General features: G+C 43.1%; 1 protein-coding gene across 3 annotated transcripts in view; it reads left to right on the top strand.

Annotated features, from left to right (window-relative positions):
* The window catches only part of mtus1 (microtubule associated scaffold protein 1), a 148,950-nt gene that overhangs the window by 10,140 nt on the left and 115,363 nt on the right, over positions 1-23,447 (top strand). The window contains exon 1 of one of the 3 annotated variants that reach the window (XM_033029476.1): positions 7,501-7,865. The exons of the other annotated variants lie outside the window; for them this stretch is intronic. The gene's annotated coding sequence lies outside the window, so the exon portion shown is untranslated. Of the gene's footprint in view, positions 1-7,500; positions 7,866-23,447 lie in introns of those variants that run through there. 3 annotated transcript variants of the gene reach the window in all.

The raw sequence follows: 23,447 nt of genomic DNA, 5'->3' as shown, positions 1-23,447 counted from the left end.
ACACAAAATTGCTGGGGAAACTCAGCGGGTGCAGCAGCATCTATGGAGCGAAGGAAATTTGTGTACCTTCGATATTCCAGCATCTGCAGTTCCCTTTTTGTGTACCTTCGATATTCCAGCATCTGCAGTTCCCTTTTGAACACAGTTAAAAGTCAGTGCTGGAGGCTGTGTGCAGGGCATAGTAGTGAGAGGGGGGAAATATAATGGAGATGTGTGGAGCAGTGTGTGTTGGGGTCCTGGAATGGATTGCCAGGGATGATAGAAACATAGAAAATAGGTGCAGGAGGAGGCCATTTGGCCCTTCAAGCCAGCACCGCCATTCATTGTGATCATGGCTGATTATCTACAATCAGTAACCCGTGCCTGCCATCTCCCCATATCTCTTGATTCTGCTAGCCCCCAGATTTCTATCGAACCCTCTTTTAATTTCATCAATTGAATTGGCCTCTACTGCCTTCTGTGGCAGAATTCCACAAATTTACAACTCTCTGGATGAAAAAGTTTTTTCTCATCTCAGTTTGTAAATGGCCTCCCCTTTATTCTTAGACTGTGGCCCCTGGTTATGGACCCTCCCAACATTTGGACCATTTTTCCTGCGTCTAGCTTGTCCAGTCATTTTTATATATTTCTATAAATTGCCTCTCATCCTTCTGAATTCCAGTGAATACAAGCCCAGTATTTCCAATCTTTCCTCGTATGACAGTCCCGCCATCCCGGGGATTAACCTCATCAATCTACGCTGCACTCCCTCAATAGCAAGGATGTCCTTCCTCAAATTAGACCAAAACTGCACACATTACTCCAGATGTGGTGGACAACTGCAGGGGGACCTCCTTATTCCTATACTTAAATCCTCGTTTTGAAGGTCAACATGCCATTAGCTTTCTTCACTGCCTGCTATACCTGTATGTTTACTTTCAGTGACTGGTGTACAAGTACACCCAGGTCTCGTTGCACTTCCCTTTTTCCTAATCTGACACCATTGAGATAATAATCTGCCTCCTTGTTCTTGCTGCCGAAGTGGATAAACTTACATTTATCCACAATATACTACATCAGTCATGCATCTGCCGACTTACTCAACTTGTCAAAGTCACCCTGCAACCTCCTAGCATCCTCTTTGCAGTTCATACTGCAACCCAGCTTTGTGCCATCTGTAAATTTGCTGCTGTTACTTTTAATCCCATCATCTAAATCATTCTATATTGTAAATAGTTGCAGCTGCAGTACCGAGCCTTGCGGCACTCCACTCGCCGCTGCCTGCCATTCTGACAGGGCCCCGTTAATTCCTACTTTTTGTTTCCTGTCTGCCAACCAATTCTCTATCCCTGTCAAGACCCTACCCCCAATACCATGTGCTCTAATTTTGCCCACTGATCTCCTGTGTGGGACCTTATCAAAGGCTTTCTGAAAGTCCGGATACACTACATCCACTGGCTCTCCTTCTTCCATTTTACTTGTCACATCCTCAAAATTCCAGAAGATTGTTCAAGCAGGATTTCCCTTTCATAAATCCATGCTGACTTGGACCAATCCTTTTACTGCCGTCCAAATGCACTGTTATTACTTCTTTAATAATTGACTCCAGCACTTCCCCACTACCAATGTCAGGCTAACTGGTCTGTAATTCCCCGTTTTCTCTATTGCCCCTTTCTTGAAAGGTGGGATAACATCAGCTACCCTCCAATCCACAGGAACTTATCCTGAATCTATAGAACATTGGAAAATGATCACCAATGCGTCCACAATTTCTAGAGCCACCTCCTTGAGTACTCTGGGATGCAGACCATCAGGCCCTGGGGATTTATCAGCCTTTAGTCCCATCAGTCTACCCAATACTATTTCTTGCCTAATGCAAATTTCTTTCAGTTTCCCCAGATCCTCTGTCCTCCAGTGCATCTGGGAGATTGTTTCTGTCTTCCTTAGTGAAGACAGTACCAAACTACCTGTTCAACTCTTCTGTCATTTCTTTGTTCCCCATAATAATTTCGCCTGTTTCTGACTTCAAGGGACCCACATTTGTTTTTACTAATGTTTTTCTCTTAATTTTCCTAAAAAAGCTTTTACTATTCTACTTTATATTCTTGGCCAGCTTGCCCTCGTACTTCATCTTCTCACCCCATATTGCCCTTTATATTATCTTCTGTTGTCCTTTGCAAGTGTCCCAATCCTCTGGCTTCCCACTACTCTTTGCTATGTTGTGCATCTTTTGTTTTAGTTTTATTCCATCCCCAACTTCCCTTGTCAGCCACGGTTGCCTCTTACTCCCCTTAGAATCTTTCTTCTTCTTTGGAATGAAATGATCCTGCATCTTCTGGATTATGGCCAGCAATTCCTGCAATTGCTGTTCCACTGTCATTCCTGCTAGGATCCTTTTCCAGTTGACCTTGGCCCGCTCCTCATGCCTTCGTAGTCCTCTTTGTTCAACTGCAACACTGACACTTCTGATGTAACCTTCTTCCTCTCAAATTACAGATTAAAATTTATCATATTACAGTCACTACCTCCCAGCGGTTCCTTTACCTTGAGTTCCCTTATCAAATCCCGTTCATTACACAACACTAAATCCAGGATTGCCTTCTCTCTGGTTGGCTCTAGTACAAGCTGCTTTAAGAATCGATCTCAGAGGCAATCTACAAACTCCCTTTCTTGTGGTCCAGAACCAACCTGATTTTCCCAGTCTACCTGCATATTGAAATCTCCCATAACCACAGTGGCATTACCTTTATTACATGCCAATTTTAACTCCTGCTGCAACTTGCACCCTTGTAGAGATCAGCTCGCCAGACTACCACGGCACCTCCCTTGTCGCAGATTTGATCACCCAGTCTGGGATGTTGCGGAGTGAGTGGAGGGCTGTACGTTCGGGGGGGGGGGGGGGGGGGGGGGGGCGCGAGGTTAGAGTGAGACAGGAGCTGGTGCAGGGGGCAGGGATTTAGATTCTTAGACCACTGGGATCAGTTTTGTGGTAAGACTTGAGAATTAAGGGACTGAAGTTTAGGGGTAACATGAGGGGGAACTTCTTTACTCAGAGAGTGGTAGCTGTGTGGAATGAGCTTCCAGTGAAGGTGGTGGAGGCAGGTTCGTTTTTATCATTTAAAAATAAATTGGATAGTTATATGGATGGGAAAGGAATGGAGGGTTATGGTCTGAGCGCAGGTATATGGGACTAGGGGAGATTATGTGTTCGGCACGGACTAGAAGGGTCGAGATGGCCTGTTTCCGTGCTGTAATTGTTATATGGTTATATGGTTATATCCAGGCTACTCAGCAGAGGCCTCACCTTTGTTCCCCTCCGTCCCCATCTCAATGAGTTCCGCCTCTGCCACAATGTGGAGCTCTTCTTCCGTCGCCTCTTGCCCCCCAGTGATGATCCCGTCTCCGACGGACCCTTTCCTCTTGGACTCCCCCTCATGGCCATCTACCGGCTTTAGACTTTTTTAATTTAAACTGCTGGCGGGACATCAACCGCTTGAACTTCTCCACTCCGCTGTCCCCCCTCCCCCAGGCAAACTTGCCTGCCAGAATGCTGGCCCCCCACGTGTTAGGGTGCAACCCATCCCTTTTGTACAATTCACCCTTACCACAAAACTGATCCCAGTGGTCTAAGAATCTAAATCCCTGCCCCCTGCACCAGCTCCTGTCTCACTCTAACCTCGCGCGCCCCCCCCCCCGCCGCCCCCCCCCGAACGTACAGCCCTCCACTCACTCCGCAACATCCCAGACTGGGTGATCAAATCTGCGACAAGGGAGGTGCCGTGGTAGTCTGGCGAGCTGATCTCTACTAGGCTGAGGTCACGCGCCAACTCCCAGACACGTCCTCCGACTTATCCTTGAACCATGACCCCACAGACGAGCACCAGGCCATTATCTCTAGCACCATCACTGACTTCAACAACTCCGGCTCCTTGCCCTCCTAAGCCTCCAACCTCATCATTCCCCAGCCCCGCACGGCCCAAATTTACCTTCTCCCCAAAATCCACAAACCTGACTCCTGGCAGACCCATTGTTTCTGCTTGTTCATGTCCCACCAAACTTATTTCCACATACCTCGACTCCATCCTACCCCCCCCCCGGTTAAATCCCTCCCTACCTATGTTCAAGACGCCTCACACGCTCTTTGTCTACTCCAGGACTTCCGTTTACTAGCCCCCACCCACCCAATCCCCTCATCTTCACCATGGAAGTCCAATCACCCTACACCTCCATCCCCCACCAGCAGGGTCTCAAAGCCCTCCGTTTCTTCCTCAACCGTAGAACCAACCAATCCTCATCTACTGATACTCTCCTCCACCTAGCGGAGCTGGTCCTTACCCTTAATAACTTTTCGTTTGACTCCTCCCATTTCCTCCAAATACAAGGTGTAACTATGACCAGGGTCTCTTCTATTCCCGTGACTCTGCTCTCACTCACCATCCTCCCCACTCGCAACAAGGGCCGAGTCCCCCTTGTCTTCACCTTCCACCCTACCAGCCGTCACATACAACAAATAATCCTCCGACATTTTCGCCACATCCAACGTGATCTCACCACTTGCCACTTCTTCCCATCTCCTCCCCTGTCTGCTTTCTGCAGAGATCGCTCCCTCCGGAACTCCCTGGTCAATTCGTCGCTTCCCACCTGAACCACCCCCTCTCCGGGCATTTTCCCTTGCAACCGCAAGAAATGCTACACTTGTCGCTTTACCACCCCCCTTGACTCCATTCAAGGACCCAAGCAGTCTTTCTAGGTGCGGCAGAGGTTCACCTGCACCTCCTCCAACCTCATCTATTGCATCCGCTGCTCTAGATGTCAGCTGCCCTACATCGGTGAGACCAAGCGGAGGCTTGGCGATCGCTTCGCTGAACACCTCCTCTCGGTTCGTAATAACCAACCTGATCTCCCGGTGGCTCAGCACTTCAACTCCCCCTCCAATTCCGAATCCGACCTTTCTGCCCTGGGCCTCCTCCATGGCCAGAGTGAGCACCATTGTAAACTGGAGGAGCAGCACCTCATATTCCGCTTGGGCAGTTTGCATCCCAGCGGTATGAACATTGACGTCTCTAATTTCAGGTAATCCCTACTTTCTACTCCCCTTCTCAGCTCTCCCTCTACCCACCCCCCCCCCCCCCCCCCCTCCCCCCCCCCCTCCCCCCCTCACACCCTCACACCCTCACATCAGTCTGAAAAGGGTTTCGACCTGAAACATTGCCTATTTCCTTACCTCCATAGATGCTGCCTCACCCGCTGAGTTTCTCCAGAATTTTTGTCTACTGTTTGGGGGCCTGTGGATAACTCCCATTGGTGTCTTCTTATCTTTACAATTCCTCAATTCTATCCACAGCGACTCTACATCATCAGTCCCTATGTCACCCCTCGCAAGGGACTGAATTTCATCCCTCACCAGCAGAGCTAACCCACCTCCTCTGCCCACCTGCCTGTCCTTTCTATAGGACATATAACGCTGAATATTCGGTTCCCGATCCTCCTGCAGCCATGTCTCTGTAATCCCCGCAGTCATATCTACCAATCTCTAACTGAGCCTCAAGCTCAGCCACTTTACTGCTTATACTTTGTGCATTCATATATAATACTTTTAATACTTTACTCACCTCACCTTTCACATCGATTCCTATTTCACTTGGCTATACTCTCCTATCCCTTTGTGAGCTTTTTGCTCCGTTAATTCTGGTGTCTTTCGTAACTTTTCCTATACTCTCTTTCCCTTTAACTCCATCCTTTCATTTCCAATTTGCCTCCCCCCCCCCCCCCCCCCCCCACCCCCCCCAGGCAAACTTGCCTGCCAGGATGCTGGTCCCCCACGTGTTAGGGTGCAACTCATCCCTTTTGCACAATTCACCCTTGCCCCAAAACTGATCCCAGTGGTCTAAGAATCTAAATCCTTGCCCCGTGCACCAGCTCCTGCCACAAATTCAGATCCCACATCTCCCTGTTCCTGCACTTACCAGCATGAGGAACTGGAAGCAAATCGGAGATAAACACCCTGGAGGTCCTGCTTCTCAGTCTTCTTCCGAGCTCTCTAAAGTCACGCTGCATAATCTGTTTCCTCTTTTCCCCAATGTCATTTGTGCCGACATGCACTACCACTTCTGGCTGCTCACCTTCACCCTTGAGTGACGTCCTGGATCCTAGCACCAGGGAGGCAACACGCCATCCTTGAATCCTGCATGTTGCCGCAGAAACCCCTGTCTGTACCTCTCACTGATGGGGACGCTGATACGACAGTAGAGTTTTTTTAAAAAACTTTTAAATAGGCACATGTATTTGCAGGGAATAAAGGGATATGGATCACTTGCAGGCAGATGAGATTAGTTCAGCTAGGCATCATGTCTGGCACAAACATTGGGGCCGAAGTGCTCCACTGTTCTATGTTCGAGCTTCGTTTGCCAAAAATTATTTAGGTGAACCAAACGAACCATGATTGATGCTTAATATATAATTGCAGAAGTTATTTAACTAATGAGAGTTCATTTTTCCCCTCAGACTTTTGCATGTTCTCATCTTGACCACAGTCGACTCAGTTGCTACATTTCCAATGCTCTGGGGGTTGCTTTCCATCCACCATTTTTAGATTATGTCTAAAATGTTGCTATCTTTCACCTGAATTGCACCGTCTATTCGTGGATAAGGAATGTATTTTATGAAGACATCTCCACATGACCTTGCTGCTATGTTTGTGAAAACCTTTCCAGCCCCTTCTGTGCTCGGATTCAGTTCTGCACATATTCATATTCTTTTGACTTCAATAGAGAAAATGGCTACAACTGCCAACATCTTAACTGGTTTCTTCTAAGCATGACTAAGCATCTCAATCAAATCAGTGTAACTCATGCTGGTGTTCTGTTTGATGGCAATGGGGTGGACCAAAATAGCAGTTTTTCCCAATGACATCCACATCATGTGAATGACTAAAATGCCAAGAGGTGTGCTTTACGCATGACCCCATGGTTTGGTCACAGGCAGAAGTGCTTTACCCTGTGAAAATATCACACTTTATTTCCCCGGTGAAGTTCAGCAGTGTAACATATCCAAAATATGCCCCCAGCTTTTGTTCTGCTTTGATTCTACCTAAATTGGAAACAATCCTGCTATTACTTTAGGTACACAAAAATGTTGGAGAAACTCAGCGGGTACAGCAGCATCTATGGAGCGAAGGAAATAGGCAACGTTTCGGGCCGAAACCCTTCTTCAGACTGATGGGGGATTATCCAGTATTGCTATTTTATCCAGTCCATAGCTAGCAAAAAAATGTGCTGCTGAAAGTCTGCGCAAATTTTCATGATCGTAAAGTTTTTAATTGTTTGGCTCGAGGGGAAGAGAAGATTAACATTTGCTTTCAAGGTACAATAGTTATTTTGTGCTATTCAAATGGATTTGCTGTCGTCTGCATTCTTGCTAATGCATTTTGTGGAAAAGTGATTTGCTGTGCAATCTTTCATGCTAATTTATCCTGACTGGATCAGACACACCCATTTCAATGACGAAGCTGCCAGTTCCTGCTGGAACTTTGGCTCAGTTGCTCGTTTGGATCTTGAAATGCAGCATGATAAGAGCTTTGCTACGCTCATTAAACAGCAGCTTTCGGGAGACCATGGCTTGAACATTCCGCTTAAACATGTCTGAGAAAGTGAGCACTTGCCCTTTGTGCTGCATTGCTTGCTGAGTGAATCCACAAGGAGCAGTCAGTCCCATGAGAGTTCTTAATGCAAGCCGATGGTTTAGTTTACAGTACATCTCCATTTCCAGAATGTCGCAACCGGCAATGCAGCCAAGTGAGTGCCTGCCTCCACTTAATGAAGAGGAAGTTTTCATGATTCAATACTTGCTTTTTAGCGCGTTGTCCTTTTCGCGGTAAACAGTTTATGGTAAGTTGCTTTTTATTGGACCCAGTATTGATCCTTCTCGGTTGTACATTTTCCAAAGTGCTGCCCTTAAGGGCATTCCGGACTCTTTGTTTTTGGAACTGCTCATAGACAATAATCGTATTTGGGCATTCCGCAGGTTAAATGCAAACACATTTTAGCCATTCAGCCGTTCTGGAAAGACGCTTAAGAAGCTATGAACTACAAAAAGTGAATACTTTATTTCGCACCTTCTGCGAGTGAAATGTTCAGTTGCATTGAATTGAAACCCTCGTCAAAATGTAAACCTACCTCCTATCATGAATTTCATTCTCCATTATGTTGCGCCATTAATTATTTCCATTTACCTTTTTGTAAACGTTGTCTTGCACCTGAAACGCCGCGAGTTGTACTACAATGGGAAGATTTGTCTTGGCACTGATCCCTTCTCTCACACACACACACACACACACACACACACACACACACACACACACACACACACACACACACGGCAGAGGTAAAGTAAAATGCTAAACTTTTAATGTGAATCGCATCACAATCATTGTTTTTGAGGAAATTACTTTGTGAAAGGAGTTATTTCAGCCCTTTATAGGAGCCATTTCAGCCCTTCTCGCACAGCAATCGCCGTTGATTTTAGTAGACTCCCATCAATGTACTCTTCCTGCCCCCTCCATTCAAGGTTTCAAGGTCAGTTTGTCACGTGTACCAATTAAGGTACAGTGAAATTCGAATTACCATATAGCCATACTGAAAAAAAACAAGATGCATAACTACATCAAAGTTAACATAAACAGCCACCGCAGTTGATTCCCCACATTCCTCACTGATAGACAACAGGTGCAGGAGTAGGCCATTCGGCTCTTTTAGCCAGCACCGCCATTCAATGTGATCATGGCTGATCATCCACAATCAGTACCCCATTCCTGCCTTCTCCCCATATCCACTGACTCCGCTATCTAGCTCTCTGAAAGTATCCAGAGAATTGGCATCCACTGAGGCAGATAATTCCACAGACTTGCAACTCTCTGTGTGAAAAAGTGTTTCCTCATCTCCGTTCTAAATGGCTTACCCCTTATTCTTAAACTGGCCCGTGGTTCTGGACTCCCCCAACATAGGGAACATGTTTCCTGCCTCTAGCGTGTCCAAACCCTTAATCTTATGTTTTAATAAGATATCCTCTCATCCTTCTAAATTCCAGCGTATAAAAGCCCAGCCGCTCCATTCTCTCGGCATATGACGGTCCCGCCATCCCGGGAATTAACTTTGTGAACTTACGCTGCACTCCCTCAATAGCAAGGATGTCCTTTCTCAAATTTGGAGACCAAAACTGCACACAATACTCCAGGTGTGGTCTCACTAGGGTCCTGTACAGCTGCAGAAGGGCCTCTTTATTCCTATACTCAACTCCTCTTGTTATGAAGGCCAACATGCCATTCGCTTTCTTCACTGCCTGCTGTACCAGCATGCTTACTTTTATTGACTGATGAGCAAGAACCCCCAGATCCCATTGTACTTCCCCTTTTCCCAATTTGACACCATTTAGACAATCTTCCTTCCTATTTTTGCTACCAATGTGGATAACCTCACATTTACAGTTATAGAAACTTACAAAATTCTTAAGGGGTTGGACAGGCTAGATGCAGGAAGATTGTTCCTGATGTTGGGGAAGTCCAGAACAAGGGGTCACAGTTTAAGGATAAGGGGGAAATCTTTTAGGACTGAGATGAGGAAATCATTTTTCACACAGAGAGTGGTGAATCTTTTGAATTCTCTGCCACAGAAGGCAGTTGAGGCCAGTTCATTGGCTATATTTAAGAGGGAGTTAGATGTGGCCCTTGTGGCTAAAGGGATCAGGGGGTATGGAGAGAAGGCAGGTACAGGATACTGAGTTGGATGATCAGCCGTGATCAAAATAAATGGCGGTGCAGGCTTGAAGGGCCGAATGGCCTACTCCTGCACCTATTTTCTATGTTTCTATATTACCCACATTAAACTGCATCTGCTCATTCGCCCAACCTGTCCAAGTTACCCTAAATTCTCATAGCATCCTCCTCATAGTTCACACTGCCACCCAGCTTTGTCATCTGCAAATTTGCTAATGTTCCTTGTAATCCCTTCATCTAAATCATTATGGGTCAATTTAGGGCCTCTAATCTCACCTACACATGTTTGGATAAATGATGGAAACAAAGCACATGGTGCAAACCACTGAATCACGGCATTGCTTTGTCTGACAAACTATTAATAGACAATAGGTGCAGGCGTAAGCCATTCGGCCCTTCGAGTCCGCACCGCAATTCAGCATATGACAGTCCCGCCATCCCGGGAATTAACTTTGTGAACCTACGCTGCACTCCCTCAATAGCAAGAATGTCCTTCCTGAAATCTCTTGGTATAACAGATTTTGGGGGAATGCATACCCCTCAGAACGGGCTGTGATCAGGGTGTTAAACCAGGGGATATTTCTCCAACAGGATGGCAGATGGTTTCCTGATCCTTCCAGTGCACTGGGAGGTTTTTGGATAGTGGATACATTTAAGGTTTTGTGCTTTAAAAACTTTAAGTTATACAATAAAAATAAACACATGGCAACAATCTAGACAATCCCAGTTCAACATATTCAATACTTGACTAGATGGTCTCTGTCTCGATTCGTGTGTTCCAAGCTCAAGCCATTCGCTAGCAAAAAAACTTAAAAATCCTTAAGCATTGTGGAGTAAGGGACCTGGAACTCTTACAAATTTATTTTCCGATTAAGCATTGCACTTTAAGTGAATACATCTTAATTTTGACGGTTGCAGATGGTAATTATTTGTACAGCTTGCATTGAGCTGCAATAGGCATGGGTTGAAGTCTGCAAATGAACAACACTAATCAATTCTTAGAGTACCCTTAATTGTTTGAAATCAATCACCTGTCAAGAGCTGTAGATTTGAAGAGCATTATTGGAAATGATCAAGCCAGCAAACTTATCAAAATTCCTTGTATCCTCGTTTCAGGAATGCTCTTTAATGGTAATCACGTGCCCAGCTGATCCAGATCCAATTATAATTCCAGATAACCATCTTCACTGTCTACAATACCACCTATTTTAGTGTCATCCGTAACCTTGCAAATCATGCCTTGTACATTCTCACCAAATTAATGATATAGATGACAAACAGCAATGGGCCCTGCACTGGAAGCGTGTTTCCAGTCTGACAAACAACCTTCCTTTAACCACCCTCTGCTTCCTATCATGAAGCTAATTCTGTATCCAGTTAGCTAGCCCTTCCTGGATCCCATGTAATCTAACCTTTCAGAGCAGCCTACCAAATAGTTTCATGGTAGGCCTGGATAGATATGTTGCTGGGAAGAAATTACAGAAATCCTGGCTGAGATGTGAATCATAGATAGACGCAGGTGCTGGAAGACTGGCTGCTGTTGTGCCTCGAAGGGCTGAAAAGAAAACATGGGAACTATAGACCAGTAAGCCTGACATCTGTGATGGGAAAGTTACTGGAGAGGATTCTGTGGATTAAGATGTATACATATTTGGAAAGTTAGATGTTGATGAAGGAAGGTCAGCATGTTATTGTACGTGGGGGATCGTGTGATAAACAAAAATCAGATTTTTGTATGGCAAGGTGGCATCTTTTGTAGATAGAGTGGTAAAGAAAGCTTTTGGTGTGCTGGCCTTTATAAATCAGAGCATTGAGTATAGAAGTTGGGATGTAATGTTAAAATTGTACACGGCATTGGTGAGGCCAATTCTGGATTATGGTGTACAATTTTGGTTGTCTAATTATAGGAAGGATGTTAACAAAATAGAGAGAGTACAGAGAAGATTTACTAGAATGTTGCCTGGGTTTTAGCAACTAAGTTACAGAGAAAGGTTGAACAAGTTAGGTCTTTATTCTTTGGAGCGCAGAAGGTTAAGGGGGGACTTGATAGAGGTCTTTAAAATGATGAGAGGGATAGACAGAGTTGATGTGGATAAGCTTTTCTCCTTGAGAGTAGGGAAGATTCAAACAAGAGGACATGACTTGAGAATTAAGGGACAGAAGTTTAGGGGTAACATGAGGGGGAACTTCTTTACTTGGAGAGTGGTAGCGGTGTGGAATGAGCTTCCAGTGGAAGTGGTGGAGGCAGGTTCGATTTTATCATTTAAAAATAAATTGGATAGGTATATGGACGGGAAAGGTATGGAGGGTTATGGTCTGGGTGCAGGTAGATGGGACTTGGGGAGAATAAGTGTTCGGCACGGACTAGAAGGGACGAGATGACCTGTCTCCGTGCTGTAATTGTTATATGGTTATATGGTATTGAAGTAGCAAGAAGGTTGACAAGGGGCTGGGCTGTATACACAGTCTGTGGACTTAAGCAAGGCATTTAAACTTCTATCGATGATTTGTATGTCTTGGCCAAGACGTATGCAATTTCGTCTCCAGCTTCCCAACAATATGCTTGGAAATATCTGATCAGGCCTGGGAGATTTATCTACTTATGTCTTTGGATGTTCTGGACCACTAATGATTGTAACTCAGACTGTCCTTGAAACATCTGTTAACTTTCCCAAGTTCCCCAATCTCCTTTGGCAAATACAGATATTAATTGAGGATCCTGTGGCTCCCAACATAGATGACTAGACCAAAAGTATGTTTATGTAAAGATTTTAACCTAAATTCAGTGCTGTATTTGCTCAGTGTAAATTTTCCTTAAAGCTTGGGTTGTTTGCTTGGACCCAGTGGCTGTCACACAATTAGAGAGCAGTAAAGAGCCACCATGGTTATATAGACATTTTGTGACGTCAATTCAGTCTCAAGAATGTCCCAACCCGAAATGTCACCTGTCCATTCCCACTTCAGATGTCGCCTGACCTGCTGAGTTCCTCCAGCACTTTATCATAAAAATCATTATATCTAAACTGTGTACTCCACCAAAACCACACTTTAAGGAATTTCTTGGATTTGGTTTGCATGCTTGAGGCTTTTTGATTGTAAGAATGGGTGTAAACCCAAGGACGGGGATAATTATAGAAATGAGCAATATTTGGATAAGATCCCAGAGGATAGGGCAACCACAAACCAAATGTCAGTCAGGAAAAGGCTGGAATTAATTAAAAGGAAGTAGTGTTTGAACACTTAACCGCTAAGCAGAATCAACATGGTTTTATGAAATGGAAATATTATGAAACATTGGAGCTTATGAGTTTGCAACTTGCAGGTGGAAAACTGAATGCCGGTACATGGAACTTTATCTTTTGGAAAGATACAAGTGCTGCAAGAAATACTGTATTTGACATGGGATTGAGTGTAAGTGTTTGCAGGAATAGATATTTGATTGCAAATAATACTGATTTGCAGTAACACTGATAAAATGATTTTTTTTAAATTTTGATGAGCAGTAACTGGTGGTCTTTGATTTGTGGAGGCAAATTGATAATGGCAGGTGAAATGCGAGGCTAGTTTAGCTGGTTACACTGGGAAGAGTCGAAAAGCAGAAAGTTTAAAGCTAAGAGGCCGTTACATGGTGTTCAGAAATGTTATCTTACGATGTGTATGCTGACTAGTACACAAATAACCTGAAAGAAAATTGAATATTGATTCTTATTGCAAGAGAGATGGGATACAAGAGTAAGGAACCTCGTACAGGGTTATAAGGGCATAATTGAGGTGAAATACTTTGGTCCCCAAGGATAGGTCCCCTTGGAGTTGCGCTGTGAAGGTTGAGGATAGTTCAATAAACTATGGAATTTGGCATTAGCAATCTCATAATAACTGTCAAATTGGGCAGAAATGTTGAGTAAAATACTTGATATGAGACGACATTTGCGGTGTACACTGTTAATTGATTACACCAATTGTGAGGAATTGATTTGTTGAAGGTTGTTTATGACATTTGCTACAGCAGTGAACTGATTTGGAGAGTGAGCATGTAATTAATATGAATATGGAAGGAAAGTGAGAACAGACCAAAGCCATTTAGAAAAGGGAAAATAACATTAAAGGGCTGTCTTGTCTCCTGCATAGATTAAGATGGAATCAAGTTAAGGCACAAGTCCAATGATTTTCCAGTTTAAAAAAAAACTGCCCTCCACTGAAATGATTGCAGTGTGGATGAATCTGGGGTGAATTACTGGTGATTTTGACTATAGTCCACTTCCCCTCCTTTGTGAGGCCACAATTGGAGTTTTGTACCATAGGAAACATTAAACTGGAAAGAGTGCAGAACTGATTGATGATGTTGCCAGAACCTTAGGACCTGAACTCTGGGGAAAGGTTGGACAAGCCAGGACTTTATTCCTTGGAACTCAGGAGGCTGAGGGCTGATGTTATAAAGATGTATGAAATCACAAAGGGAATAGGTAAGATTAATGCAGAGTCGTTAACCCATGGTTGGTGAGTCAAGAACCAGAGGACAGGGGTTTAAGATGAGGGGCAAGATTTAAAAGGAACCTAAAGTGCATCTTTTTCACTGAGGGTGGTGGGTGTATGGAGCAAGCTGCCAGAGGATGAAGTTGAGGCGGGTACTATAATCAGGATTTAAAAGACACTTGGACAAGTACACGGATAGAGAAGGTTGAGTGGGGTATGTGACGAACATGGCCAAATGGAATTGGCTTAGATATGAGGCACCTTGTTTGGCATGGACAATTTGGCCAATGGGTCCCTGTTTCCATGCAATAACTCTGACTCTATGACTAAGTTATGACCAGTCTTTGGTAAGATGTAGGTGTAGTCTGACATAAGGGTGATTCTTGAGGGTGTGTGAAGGCATGTGGAAGAGAAAGATGAATACCCGGTGAACATCAGGAGGTGAACGGTACATAATAGCTACTTTAAAAAAGAAATTGTGGTTAGCATTTGTTCTATGGTGATCATCTGCCAGAAGAGTAGATTGAGATTAATTTTTAATAATGCCATTTAAATATAGTGGTTTAAACTGCGTGGGATGAGGTTGTATATTGGAAAGGAAACAAATGTTGAAAGACTTGGCAATTGCTGATGAGAGCAATTATTGCACAATGAAAGGTGTTTGTTTTGAAAGGTGTAATCATTGGGAATAAGAGCAACGGTGAATATTCCTGATGCAAGATCTTGAGTGAAATATTCACTTGCACTTCTCCTTCCGTAGATTCTGACCAGTTTAGCTTATTGTCACGTGTACCAAGGTACAGTGAAAAGCTTTTGTGTGCTATCCAGTCAGTGGAACATGAGGCAACACATGATTACAATCGAGCCGTTTACAGTGTATAGATACCTAACGGAATAACGTTTAGTGCAAGTTAAAGCCAGCAAGGTCTGATCAAGGATAGTCTGAGGGTCACCAGTGAGGTAGATAGTAGTACAGGACAGCTCTCTGGTTGTAGTAGGATAATTCAGTTGCCTGATCACAGATGTGAAGAAACTGTCCCTGAATCTGGAGGTGTGCATTTTCTATATCTTTTGCCTTGTCGGGGAGGGAGAAGGGATAATAATGCCGCTGGCCTTGCTGAAGGAGGTATAAATAGAGTCAATGTAGTCAAACAAAGGTGGTTTGTGCGATGGTCTGGGGAATGTCCACAATTTGCTGCAATTTCTTGCGGTCTTGGATGGAACTATTGCCAAACCAAGCTGTGATGCATCAGGATAAAATGCTTTCTATGGTGCATTTGTAGAAGTTAGTAAGAATTGTAGGGGACATGCCGAACTTCCTAAGACTTCTAAGGAAGTTCGTTGGTGTGCTTTCTCGGTCGTTGCTTCAATATGGGTGGTCCAGGAGAAGTTGATGATATTGACTTCTAGGAATTAGGAATTTTCAACCATCTCTACTTCGGCACCATCGATGCAAAGTGGGGTATGTCGATCAGTATCGCATTTGTCTTGCTGACATTGAGAGAAAGGATAGATACCAGGACATGAGGTTCTCGATCTCCTTGCTGTACTCTTTCATCATTATTAGATATCAGCAGTATCGTTGGTGAATTTTGAAAATTGAATTGGATTTGTACATGGCAGCACAGTCGTGTAGGAATAAAGGGGGCTGAGGACGCAGCCTTGTAGAGTGTTGACGATTATCATAGAGGGTGATTTGGAGTCTGATCAGGAAGTCGAGGATCCAGTTGCAGAGATGAGTGCTGACACCAAGTCCCGGGAATTTGGTGATCAGCTTGGATTGTATAATATTGTTAAAGGCAGAGCTGTAGTCTATGATTGGGAGTCTGAAGAAGGTGTCTCTCTCGTCCAGGTGTTTCAGGAATTAGGGTAGGAATAGGGTGATGACATCGTCCGTGGACCTGTTGTGGCGGTAGGCGAGCTGCAGTGGGTCAAGGCCGCTGGGTAGACTGGATTTAATGCATTCCACAACTAGCTTCTCAAAACATTTCATGGTGGTAGATGTCAAGGCCACTGGACGGTAGTCGTTTACACATGAAATCTTGCTTTTCTTCGGCACCGGGATGATGGTGGTCGTCTTGAAGCAGGTGGGTACCTCAGAACTGAGTAGGGAGAGATACGACTTGACCTACTGATTTCATGTTTTTGTTCCCTATTCCAGCATGTGCAGTCATCTGTCTGCTAATCATGCAATGTACTGCCTGTCCCTTAGCTTGTACAGGGGAAGATATTTGACCACGTGTCAATAGGGTAATAATTCACCCAAAATATCTTTGGTCCTGTAGGATTTGACAATAGAGGGCCATTAAAAGGCCATTTGGCCTTTCGAGCCAGCACCGCCATTCATTGTGATCATGGCTGATCATCCACAATCAGTACCCCGTTCCTGCCTTTTCCTCATGTCCCTTGACTCCGTCAACTTTAAGTGCCCTATCTAACTCTCATGAAAGCATTCAGAGAATTGGCCTCCGCTGCCTTCTGAGGCAGAGAATTCCACAGATTCACAACTCTGGGTGAAAAAGGATTTCCTCATCTCCGTTCTAAATGGCCTACCCCTTATTCTTAAACTGTGGCCCCTGGTTCTGGACTCCCCCAACATTGGAAACATGTTTCCTGCCTCTGTCAAGAGTTCCCAACTTGGGGTAAATTTACCCCAGGGGGTAAATTTTGCCTACCCAGGGGGTAAATTTGAACAAAATGTTAAAAACAGTATTTTGAAATTCCCCATTGTCGGTTGCTTTATTATGATAGAAGTGTAAACTCAAATTACTTAACAAAGCGGGGTGGGGTAAATTCACTTTCGAAAATTCACCAGGGGTAAACGGAACAAAAGGTTGGGAACCCCTGCTCTAGCGTGTCCAATCCCTTAATAATTTTATAAGTTTCAATAGGATCCCCTCTCATTTCGGAGTATACAAGCCCAGTCGCTCCATTCTTTCAACATATGACAGTCCCGCCTTCCCGAGAATTAACCTTGTGAAACTACGCTGCACTCCATCAATAGCAAGATGTCTTTCCTCAGATTTGGAGAGACACAATACAAGTGAGGTCTCACCAGGGCCCAGTACAACTGCAGTTCTTAGTTACATCCTCAAAAAATTCCTGAAGATTATTCCAGCATAATTTCATCTTCGTAAATCCATGCTGACTCGGACCGATCCTGACACTTGCTGTTGGATGGCTACCCAAGCAGATTTTCAAAGACATTTGGCAAAATGCCTCAACATCAGCTCCACAAGGCCCTCAAGGCCCCACTCTTATTTTACACAGCTGAAATGTCAGCAACAAGGTCTGGAAAGGATATTTAATGTTAAGCAGTAAAAGGAAAAGTAAGCTATTAGATGGAAAGTATATGGGAAAAAAGCTTAAAGGCTTCTTTTGGAGGTGAGAATGCAGGAGGCTGCAGGTAAATAGTCCTGAAAGGATGCTTTAACAAATAATACTTACATTTAAGAGGATCTTTTAAAATAAGGTATATATTTATTCAAAAGTAATAGTAATAGAATGTGGTGGCCTCTGGGATTCTCAACCTGAAAGATTGGAGGCTACAGGGGAAAGAAAATCCCAAAAGTTATGTATTTGAAATCGGCATCAAATTACAATGGATGATGCATTGATTTTGACAGTTTCATATTACTTGGTTCCCGATGTGCTACATAGAAAATTGAAGGGTGTTTAGGATTTCATTAGGTTGTTTTGCACCACAGCTTACTGTAAATTAGGGAATACAGCCACACAAATATGTTTGCATTTGTCTAGCTGCAGGCAACATTTGGTATGAAATTCCAGGAGGGTGAAACTCTGCTGCTGTCTCCTTTTTGCCAACTTATGATACTTTGGCCCCTAACATGATCCCTTTCCCTTCGGACTAAGGTATCACATGCGTTATTTTCCTGCCGGCGGCTGACTTGTCTTATTTTCTATTTCTCCCTACTATTCCTCGTTTTGTTTCTACAGCTTTTTAAAGTCAAAGTAGAACATGGCCAGGTCAACCAAGCTCAATTTGGCCTGGATATTTCACCGCTGGCTCTTGACACTGGCCTCCTTGCTGAAAATTATTGGGCTCCGATTACTGAAGATGGAAAAAATCCTTTTTTTTTAGTGCAGTTACCTATGTGCCCTTAGAATGAGTATAAAGTGTGTACTCTGCATATAGATTTTGTGTTAATGAATTACAGCTGAGCTCAAGGCTGCAGTTTTTATATTGAAGATAATTGGCTTAGTATGAATGAATGCAGTCATGTATCCAAATTAAATTATCATGATTTAGTTCTCCTCTTAATCTGGGGAAAGAGAATCCAAAGGCGCAAGGTTCACAGAAATGTTGAGATGATGATGGCCAGATTGTGAAATCGGTAAGCTTGTTTGAAAAAGTTGGCCTAGAACCAAATATTTGACAGTCCTCCAATTTGATGCCTGCAATAGATATAGCTGGGTAATTGGCTCATGTCCTTCCTCCTCGGTGATTTAGTACATGACCTCCAGAGAGAAATGGGAGCCTGTCAGTCTTGCATGCTCATTGTTATGGTGCATCAATAATACTTTGTGATTTTAATCTGAGAAAAGTAAACTGAACAAGGTCATGTTCAGCCAGAGTAGCTGAAATGTGACTCCAATAAAATCAATTAAATTGCATTGCAGAAGTGAAAATTCTGTATCTAATGTTCCTTGTGTGGATTTACCATTGTGAGCAGCATTCCAAAAGCCTTATTCACAAGCAGCAAGAGGTGTCATGCATACCAGTCTGAACTTCAGTGGTTTGGTTTTTATACCCAAATATGTGTGGTACAAGGATATAGGTTTGTTGTTTTCAAAGTGAATTGTCCCCTTGGCTAGAAAGAGCAACATCAAATTTGTATGACCAGGAGGTAGAGATTAGAGAAAAATGATTTTGGAGCCAGTTATCTTGCTCTGGTTGTGAATAGTAAACAAAAAATGTTGTTGGACTGGAGAGCTGGGACTTTATATATACAATACAATACAATACAATACAATTTTATTGTCATTTGAGCCTCAGTGAGGCTCAAACGAAATTTTGTTTCCACAGCCATACAAACAAAGACAATTCCTAGACATACACACAATTTAATTCACACAAACATCCATCACAGTGAACCCACTGTGATGGAAGGCAAAAGTCTTTTATCTCCCCTGTTCTCCATGTCTCTCCCAATGTCCAAGCCCCAGGCGGGCGATGATAAGTCCCACGGCCATTTTAGGCCGTGCCGGGCGATTTACAGCCCCGCTCCCGGTCTAAAAGTCTCGAAGTTGGAGCCCCCGGCGGGCACTGTATGACTCCGCTCCGGGTCGTTCCAACCCCGCGACACAGGCTGGAGAAGTCGCGTTGCGGGAGCTCCGGGAAGCGGTCTCTCTCTCCCCCCGGACCCGCGATTATGACTAAATTATTAACATTATAGGTTAATAAACTGCAAATAATTGTACCATTCACCCATTTGCGACACTGGATGTTTGTGCTTTGTTTATATTGCTTATTAGACAATAGGTGCAGGAGTAGGCCATTTGGCCCTTTGAGCCAGCACCGCCTTTCAATGTGATCATGGCTGATGATCCCCAATCAGTACCCCATTCCTGCCTTCTCCCCATATCCCCTGACTCTGCTATTTTTAAGAGCCCTATCTAGCTCTCTTGAAAGCATCCAGAGAACCTGCCTCCACCGCCCTCTGAGGCAGAAAATTCCAAGGAATCACCACTCTCTGTGAGCGTTCAACAATTTATTCCTTGCTACCCCATTATATTGAAAAAATAATATTTTTGCCTGGTATTCTAACCCAATTTGGTCTTCTGATTTTTATACTGCAGTTGGTGGTGATAATGCTCTGGAAATGGTAAATGGACCACATCACTGTCACTCATATCTATGATGCTCTCACTCCTGGATGATCCTGAAGTTGTCCAATCACAACTCTGTTCTCTCCACACAGGATTCCATGTCAGGAATTGCAGCTGGATGCACTTCCCACTGGTGTAGTCTTCTCCCAGACTTCCCACATCCTGCAGAAAGGGCATACAGTGCTTTAACTACCAACCCAAATGTATGTGGTAAAGAAGAACGTTAGAAACAAAACACCATATTGCCTATTTAGCCTCTTCAATGAATCATCTGGAGTCCAAGCCAAAACACTCTCAGCCACATTTGGAGAATTGTTTGCAGTTCTGGTCATGCCATAACAGGAACGATATGGAGGCTTTGGGGAGGGTGCAGGAGAGGTTTGCCAGAATGTTTATCTCCAAGAAGAGGTTGGACAAACTTGGATTTTTTTTTCTCTGGGGTGTCTGATGTTGAGTGGAGACCTGAAATGTCTGGAAAATTGAGTCTTTGTGGGCGGTTAGAAGTTTTCTCCCAAGGTAGAAATGTTAAAGACTAGAGAGCATAGCTTTAAGATCAGAGGGGAAGGCTTGAGATGTACAGTGAATGTTTATTTAGAGTGGTGGGTGCTAGGAACATGCTGCCAGGGGTAGTGGTGGAGGCAGATATGATGGCGGCATTGAAAAGTCTTTAAGATAGGTACATGGATATGCAGGGAATGTACCAATATTATGCTGTACATTGTACTGTCCTATTATGCTGTACAAGTATGAAGTAAAAGGATATTATCAGATGTATGCATCAATGGATCACCATTGAACAAAGCAAAATGATTGAATTTTGAATATGGCACTTGGCTCCAATTGCAGACGCAGGTTTCTTGCTACTTGTCAGATTCTGAGGTTTGTTTTTTACTGATTTGGAACTATGGTGGGATAGACGTGAAGGTCACCTCAGAAAAATTGGCGGATAAGGATAATGAAATGAATAATGTAATAGTTTGAATGTTGTTCCATCCACCATTATTTAGGTGCAAGATGCATAATTCCAACTTTTAAAGAAACAGTAAAAAGTTTTGATAGCAAGACATTTCTCTTTGTCTGTTGATTGATCTAAATTTTGCATGATTCCAATATCTATCAAGAGAGTTAATGTTTCCTGGGGCTACTCCATGGCTTCTTTATGGAATGTACTATAGATTAATCTGCTTAATCCTCAGAATTAAAAATAATGAACAATTTCTGTTTGCTCTCTAGTTACTACATTGCTATCTCTTTGTCTTTCTTGCCCCACCCATTACTGTGGACTATAGTTAATCCAGGAAAATAGCTATAGTATGTGCTCCAGCATGTCTATGAGTCTGTGAATGTTTATCTACTAGAATTATGTTTTTACGCGAATAGAACATGAGGTTCCCGATTACTTTACTCATTAAGATGGATCCTGATTTACGTTACAGAGGATCCTGATTTACTTTACTCATTATCTTGAGATAGGGTAGGAAGCATCCTAAGTCTTGTTCAAGCATTAGCCTAAGAGAAACGGGTATCCTGGATCACTGCAATTGTGAAGATTTGGAATGCAGGGAAATGAATAGTTGAAACCTCCCTGCAGATTCCAGGTCATTAATGTCAGGGCTGCCTCTGTCTTGCAGTAAAGAATGATGCAAAGAGTGAGGTTATTTTTGTTGTTCCTATATTTTACTTTCCCCTTGGAGAAAAATTGAAGGCAGATGATGTGCAACGATGGACGGCTGGTGTGCATACTTGGAGTTTAAATTTAATCTATTAGTTGAACTCAGTTCTGTATTTTAAGTAACACAAAAAAGCATAATTCTTTCGATTTCAGAACTTAAGCATGTAACGTAACATTTAGTGGCTTGAACTTGGATAAATCTTTCATTTGGGGCTATGGATCACACATCTTAATTTTAATTAAATACCAAATCAACTTTTGCAAATTCATAGCTTTCATCAATAAAATCAGAAGCATTGTGCACATGAATAACTTCAGTTAATATCTAACTGGATCAGTCTCAAAAAAAGGTGTGCTAGTACAGAAGAATGCACCTGGGAACCTGATGAACCTTTTGATATTTTTGGACATGGTTTTTGTTTCAGCAAAACATTTGTCAATTAAATTATCCGCTAATCAATACTTTAGAAGTGATTTGCTGTTGGCCAATGAAACATCAAATTAGGATTTGTAGGCGCAAGTCACTCTGGCCCAATTGAACAGAGCATTCACAACTAATAGGAGAAACGTTTGCAGTTTTTTATTTTGCAGAATCTTTGGGTAAGCATCATTACATCGTGCAGTAATTTCTTGATTAAGAATGAAAAAACATGAAACTAAAATCAACAAAATCTGACTATGCTGGTTTTACCTGATCTGGCGATAGACATCTGTTTACCCTGTCCCCAGGTTTTGCAAGGATTTGGTTCCTGAGGACTGTCAGAGAGCTGACTTTGCCACAAGTCAAAAAGTCTGTCTTCAAAAGTAAATTGTACTGGATGCGCTTGCTGTAATTCTTTTATTTCATTGAATAATTACTCCAACACTACCCATAATTAAATTAAAGAACGATGTACAGTATCCAGACATTAATGAATTCCATGAAATATTTTTACTAGATTATAAGCACGTAACAAAATATTTTCACTACCTCGGTACACATGACAATGAACTAAACTGAACTAAAAATGCTTTTAAAGCATGGTAAAATCTACGTAAAAGTTGGTTTTGTAAATGTCATCACTCATAGCTGGGGAGTCCTTGTACATGCTGTCCATTCCAGTTAAACACCAGGGGCGGCTCGGTGTGCTTTCAGTGGTTGAGCCTGTTTCTCTCAAGTTACATTAATCAAGAGTGTTTTATTGTCATATATCCTGGACGGGACAATGAAATTCTTACTTGCTACATACAGCACAACAGAATATGTAAACATTGTATATAACGGGGGGAGAAAAGAAAAAGTTAAATAAATAACAAATATAGTGTAAATAACATATAATAGTCTTTTGCAATTCAGAGCTCATAGCTTATTCGTTATGTTTAATAGCCTGATGGCTGTGGGGAAGAAGCTGTTCCTGTACCTTCTTCCTGATGGCAGTCGTGAGATAAGTGTGTGGCCAGGATGGTGTGGGTCCTTGATGATTTTGGCTGCCTTTTTGAGGGTGCGACTACGATAGATCCCTTCGACGGTGGGGAGGTCAAAGCCGGTGATGGACTGGGCAATTATTCAAAGGGCTGTGATTGTTGAGAAGGTGACCATATTTATCCGATGAATTGGAGAGTTAAATATTTGATTAAGCAATATTCAGGAACAATCAGTTGGAGAAACTTGGTGGGTCAAGTTGCATTTATGGATGAAAAACATTTATTGGATCAAAACCCTGC

The sequence above is a fragment of the Amblyraja radiata genome, chromosome 1 (assembly GCF_010909765.2).
Source record: "Amblyraja radiata isolate CabotCenter1 chromosome 1, sAmbRad1.1.pri, whole genome shotgun sequence".
Taxonomy (NCBI): domain Eukaryota; kingdom Metazoa; phylum Chordata; class Chondrichthyes; order Rajiformes; family Rajidae; genus Amblyraja; species Amblyraja radiata.
The sequence above is the reverse complement of the archived record's forward strand: the minus strand, read 5'-3'. Positions and strand labels throughout refer to the sequence as shown.